The sequence below is a fragment of the Cupressus sempervirens genome, chromosome 5 (assembly GCF_028749045.1).
Source record: "Cupressus sempervirens isolate cs-2001-9-10 chromosome 5, ASM2874904v1, whole genome shotgun sequence".
Lineage (NCBI taxonomy): Eukaryota > Viridiplantae > Streptophyta > Pinopsida > Cupressales > Cupressaceae > Cupressus > Cupressus sempervirens.
This window is the reverse complement of record NC_143122.1, coordinates 389,782,808-389,789,196: the sequence shown is the minus strand read 5'-3', so window position 1 is coordinate 389,789,196 and position 6,389 is coordinate 389,782,808. Positions and strand designations below refer to the sequence as shown.

The following is a 6,389-nucleotide window of genomic DNA, read 5'->3' as shown; positions in this document are numbered from 1 at the left end:
CCATAGCAAATCAAATTGTGACATTGCTATCAAAATTTAACTGTGTGATTTTGAGTCAAATTCATTGACCCATGTTTCATGAGTAGTGATATCAATATCACAATTTGGCTTGCTGTGGAAATTATCTCCTACTTATCAATTGATGAGCTTAATGGGCTTTCTAGTGAATGGTTCATAAGGCACAACACTTGGTGAAGGTTTTGCAAATGGGGTTGCAAGCTTTGGGTTTAACCATGGAGGAAACTCTATAGTTAAGCATGCTCAGGCTGGAGTAGTTCTGGGATGGGTGACCTCTCGGGAAGTCTCAGTGCTTCACCCCTATGAGCATCACCTAGATCCAATGAGTGCTAAGTGTTCCATTTATTCTCATGAGAGATGGATTCATTTTGAATCACTACTCATGAAACATGGGTCAATGAGTTTGACTCAAAGTCACAAAGTTAAATCTTGATAGCAATATCACAATTTGACTTGCTATGGAAATTATCTTCTACTTATCAATTGATGAGCTTAAGGGGCTTTTTAATGAATGGTTAATAAGGCACAACACTTGTTAAAGGTTTTACAAATGGGGTTGCAAGCTTTAGGTTTAACCATGGAAGAAACTCTATAGTTAAGCGTGCTCAAGCTAGAGTAGTACTGGGATGGGTGACCTCCCAGGAAGTCCTGGTGCTTCACCCCTGTGAGCATCACCTAGATCCAATGAGTGTTAAGTGTTCCATTTATTCTCATGAGAGATGGATTCATGTTGAATCACTACTCATGAAACATGGGTCAATAAGTTTGACTCAAAATCACACAGTTAAATCCTGATAGCAATATCACAATCCTAAAGACTTGATTGATTGGATTGGTGAGCTAGAAGACTACTTTGAGTTAGAGGATATTGGTGATCTGCTTAGATTGAGGTTGGCACAAACTAAATTGAAAGGACATGCTACTCTTTGGGTGGAATGAATTACAAAGAGATAGAGAAGAAGAAGGTAAGATAAAGATCACTCATTGGAGGTTGATGGTGACTAAGTTGAAGGCTAAGTTCATTCTTGCTAATTACGAACTTGAATTATTTAAGAGATTGTAGAATCTGAAACAAAAGGATATGACTGTGAAGGATTATACTGAGGAGTTCTACAAGGTGACTATTCGATCCAGACATAAAGAACTTTCTAAGGAGAAGGTGTCTTGATACATTAATGGTTTGAGATTCAATATTCACGATGAGATTGATATCTTGAAGATTGATTCAATTTAGGATGCTTATTAGTATGCTTTGAAGGCAAAAGATAAGTTGAAGAGGAGACATCAGGGTAGTTCCTGTGGAAAGGAGAAGTGAGATCAGTTGACAAAGATTAAGCCAAGTGCAGAAGATGAACCAAAACATGTTGAGTCGAGGAAGAGGATGGGTAAAGTTTCCTTTAAAACCTTAATTGTTTTCATTGTGGTGAAGAAGGGCATAGAGCTTATGAATGTTCCCAAAAGGCTAGTGATAGAAGAACTTCTGTTTTGAATGAGGTTGAAGACTCAGTCAATGAACTCGAGAGGGAAGGAGAGAACTTGTTGGCTCGACGAGTACTATTTGGTAAAAGGGTATTGGAATCTTGTCAAAGGAGTAATTTATTTAGGACACATTGCAATGGTATTATCTCTACACGACCTAGTATGATATGCCAAAAAAAATTTAAATTGCACAACTAACTTTGGAGTTGTCATGTGTTGTTATGTCACAAGTTGAAGAATTATTGTAAAGGGTTAAGTGAAAGAGAGACTATGAAGGCTAGTGCTAGCCAAAATGCATGAGAAACTATTGTATTAGGTAGTTAAGAGTTTAGTTGCTAATGTATCCTTTCACACTTTACTTAGCACAGTACCCTAGTGGTTAAAAGAAATCCATTTACAAAAATTGGTCAACTCTTTCGACATAGTGAAGAGATTTACCAAACATTGGTCAAATTTTTTTCCAAGATTAAAACAAGAATACTATCCTCCTGATATGTTACATTGGCTTCATTTTCTTTTGACTAATTTCCACCTTTAAAAGACTATAAACTTCTTTTAATGTTTTTTTACTTGTACAATACCAAAAAATGGTTTCTATACTTTCAAAATTTGATATTCTTTGCATTTATCAATTTTGTTTTGCTTTTGATCTTCTTTGTAGTTTATTGTGATTGTTTGGCCTCTTGTCTCTTTCTTTCTTTTTTGAGCTATCTTTTATGTTCAAACCATTCAATTGGATGTTATAATCTCATCACTACTCTTCTTGCACATCTTCTTCCTTAGGAATACATTAACAATATCATTAAATTTCAACATATATGAACCTGAAATCGAATTAGTAACTATCATAACCAAGTTGTCCCTACTTTTTGGCAAAAAACACAGAATTGCAAGAGCCTAAACCTCTCCATTGAAATTAGCATTTTTGGAATCTGACTCATTGATGATTGTATTGAATTCATTTAAATGGTTCATCACATAACTACCTTCCTATTTTCACATTAAACATTAGCTTCAAAATAAATATGTATTGGATGTTGAAGGCTCTTCATACAATGTACTCAATATGCTCATCAAATCAAAGTTGTGGTTGCCTTGGATATGTTATATGCTACAAAAAACGATCTCAACTAGATGACTCTCAGTGCTTTTCTATCTAGGATATGTTAAATTCTTCAAAAGGAAGCTCATGAAAGCCATTAAAATCAACAACCACCAATCAAGCCATAATTGGGATGAGTGGTTCTCCCTAAGTTCCTCTTGGAAATTCCTTTAACAAGAATTAAATCCTTGACCCCTCCCCTTTCCTTATCCTTCTCTCCCTATGAACCTGTCTTTTAGTCACCTTCAAGCGCCTTGGATTCTCTCTCTCTCCCTCCCTCACTCCCTCCCTCCCTTCCTCCTAATACATTTTTCAGGTCCATATTCCTCTCCTTAAAACATGAACACGTGCTTCTATATATTTTTCTTATAGATTTTGTGTGCTTTGTTCCGCTTCCTTATTTGTATGTGTATGAGTATGAGTATATATGTGTGTATACATATATGTATATGTGGATATAAACAAACACACATTATAAGAATATATTTTAGGTGGGTATTTATTTATTATAAAATTATTTTGTTTGTGTATGTATTTTTTTATTAACTTTTATATATTATTATATTATTAATGAAATATGATTTCTTATTGTCTTTTTAAATTTTATATTATTCTTATTCTATATATTATTTATTGTTTATTTATTATTTATTTTCATTATATTACCTTATTTTTATTAATATCTTTGTGCATGATTTTATGCTTTTGTAATTCTATGTATGTTTTATGGGGCATTATTTGCCTTTTAAAAAAAAATTATGTCTTCATTTTTAAAATTCTTTCTTTACTTTTTGAGCTCTGTGATCTCTTTCTTCTCTCTTGTAATGGACACCCAGGAATGCCCAAAAGCTGAACCAACTGCTGAAATTATATTAATTCTAAAAATGCTGCAATCAAATACAAAGAGATGTATTCCAAAGGCCAAACCCTAAGGTAATGACATCTAGAATGTTACAACAGAGAATGAACGTCCTCTATTGCCAAAAAAGGAGTGTGATTCACACATCCAAGCTCTTATCAAATGCAATTCATAATCATCCGATGATCAACAATGAAACTTTCAGCCCTATTTATCCTTTTCTTCATCCTTCTGGAAAGAACAAAACATTAATTAATTTCAAGAGCTAGAAGCTTCCTCCTTCCAATAATTAATGCATACCCTAGAAATTCCTCCTTGGCAATAATTAATTAAATCATGAGAGGCTTCCGTCCTTCCAATAATTAATACATACCCTATAAGCTTTTAATACAAATTCACCTTTTAATTTTTAATTAAATGACTTTAATTTTTCTTATCCTCCACTTAGATTTGGAGAACATGAAGGCCAAAAGATGGGATCATTACATCTCTCCCCCTACCTTCCCCCAATTTTCTTCCATTTATTTTTGTAGCTTTCTTTCATCCTAATAATAGATCATATAGTGTGATCCAAAATGTTGATGCTAAGAAAATTTACATAATTGAATCAAGAATTACGTACTCTGATTACAATGGACTACAAATATGAATAGAGTTATATTAAATTTTATTTAATAACATTACTTGAAAACCTAGAACTTCCTTAAATAAGTCTACTTGGGAGCAACATGAGAGCTCCGAAAATTATTCATGCTGAAACCCCAAATCATTTAGAGTGGAACTCCATTGTAAAATGGATCAAAGTGCAGGCCAAACGAAGAAATTATGGGCACATCCCCTTTGAACTTCCAAATCACTAGCAAAACTCTGATAGTTTTCACAGGCTTTTCCAGCCTATGAAGTTTCTTGTAACCAATTGTAGTCCCATTACCCACAAGCATCATTTTATTGTCATCAACAACTGATGCATAAACGCCATATTCCATCACCCTTTGCCCCAACACTATGGTCTCCTGAATCCTCACAACGTTAAATTCAATAGCTTCATTAGCATTCAACTCAATCCAATGAGATTGATTGTTGCTTCCCACATACTTGGGTGCCCAATAAGTCCATATATCATTGTTCAATACATTGTTTGGGCTGAAGGCTTCCCCTCTCACACTGCTTGCTGTCACATAAGAAGAAGAAGAAGCCAGATCATTAGAAAAAATGGTATTTATTGCCCTTTTGAATTCCATTAATCTTTCCACATCTTCTTTAGAGAAAAGGCCTGTTGTGTTTGGTGGAACGTTGAGCAAAAGAACACAATTTCTCCCCACTGAAGCGTAATAGATGTCCAACAATTGGCTTAGCGATTTGGGTTCCTGATCAGAGTGCCAAAACCAGCCTTTTCTGATTGATACATCACATTCCGGAGGCATCCAGTCAGTTCCATATGGATCCCCACTGCTTAAATACCTGCAAGGAAAAAACTTAATCGTTGTTTAGTTACGAGCAACTTTATTCAATAGAGGAAAGTCCAAATCTATTGTGACATGTTGTTTTCAATGTAATCTTACCCTCTAACGACTTGGCCAAAGCTAGAGGAAGATCCATTAATGGTGGACCAAGATGTTAATCCTGCCACACCATTTTCGTTTCCCACCCATCTGATGTCTACTCCTGCATCTATGAACACGTTTGCATGTATTTGTAACTCTTTCACAATGGAAAACCACTCGGAGAAGTGGTATATCATTGTTGTGTTGTCTCCTTTGAATCTGTCAATCCATACCTCTGATACGGTGCCATACCTGCCATTAAATTACAATCACTGATTGAATAAGAACTTGTAGTTGGGATCAAGTATAAAAGGTTTGAGATTTCATAAAAGTTGGAATTTTTACCTTGTGAGGAGCTCCTGAAGCTGTCCTAGATAGAATTCATTGTATTGGAGTTCATTGCCATAGAAAGGCTCATACCGATCCCATGGAGACAAATACACACCAAAATCAAGGCCTTGGGCTTTTGCTGCCATTGATACATCTTTCACAACATCTCCTTCTCCATCTTTCCATGGGCTGCTTTTCACAGAATGATTTGTGTACTGAGAAGGCCAGAGGCAGAATCCATCATGGTGTTTTGTAGTCAGAATAACAAGGGAAAATCCAGCTTCTTTTGCCACCTTCACCCATTGATTTGCATCAAGCCCATTTGGATTGAACAAATGAGGATCCTCTTTCCCATCTCCCTTTTCATTATTGGTGAATGTATTGATGCCAAAGTGAATAAACATTATCATTTCTCTCTGTTGCCATTTCAGTTGATTGGCACTTGGCAGAGGCAAAAGTGGGAGAGGAGGTGGAACATTCAAATTACTAGAAAATCCCACCTCTACAAAATAATATATTGAAACAGAGAATACCCAAAGTAGAAAACTCATCATATTAGACTGATCCAGGAAAGATCGATGTTTTGGGAAGGATTTATAAGAAGAAGAGGTGAGTCATGGGATTGTAATTGCAGACGTGAAGAAGACCAACAAAAAACAGAGTTTCAGTGGATTGACACAAATTATTAACTGAAATTTTGTGCATTTCATTATAATCTAATTACACTAGTTTGGCCATATGTTGCCCGTGATAAATTTTTATGGTTTTCTACCTGGAATGCTTGCATGTGAATTATTACTCATCAATTTTTGTTTGAAGACGTCAGAACTGAAATGGATGCTAAGCTTTGATGTGAAGTTCGGATCGAACACGTCAGGAGAGAATTTTAAAGTGTTTAATTATAAGCATTTGCAACATTAAAGTATTAATTCTATTTTCCTTTTAACATATCCAAAACGTTCTTCATCTATTGACCTCACTAGTGATTGAAATAGACTGTGTTATTTATTTCCCCTCATCTCATCATTTCATCTACATATTTAACCTTCTTTTAATC

General features: G+C 35.1%; 1 pseudogene across 1 annotated transcript; it reads right to left on the bottom strand.

The window, feature by feature from the left end:
• Positions 1 to 4,228: 4,228 nt before the first annotated feature.
• LOC149556426 (alpha-L-fucosidase 1 pseudogene) lies at positions 4,229 to 5,883 on the bottom strand (annotated as a pseudogene). The gene is made up of 3 exons (XR_016364548.1): positions 5,348 to 5,883; positions 5,021 to 5,254; positions 4,229 to 4,919 (listed from the first exon to the last, which is right to left on the bottom strand). The product of XR_016364548.1 is annotated as an alpha-L-fucosidase 1 pseudogene (transcript).
• Between the last annotated feature and the right edge of the window lie 506 nt (positions 5,884 to 6,389).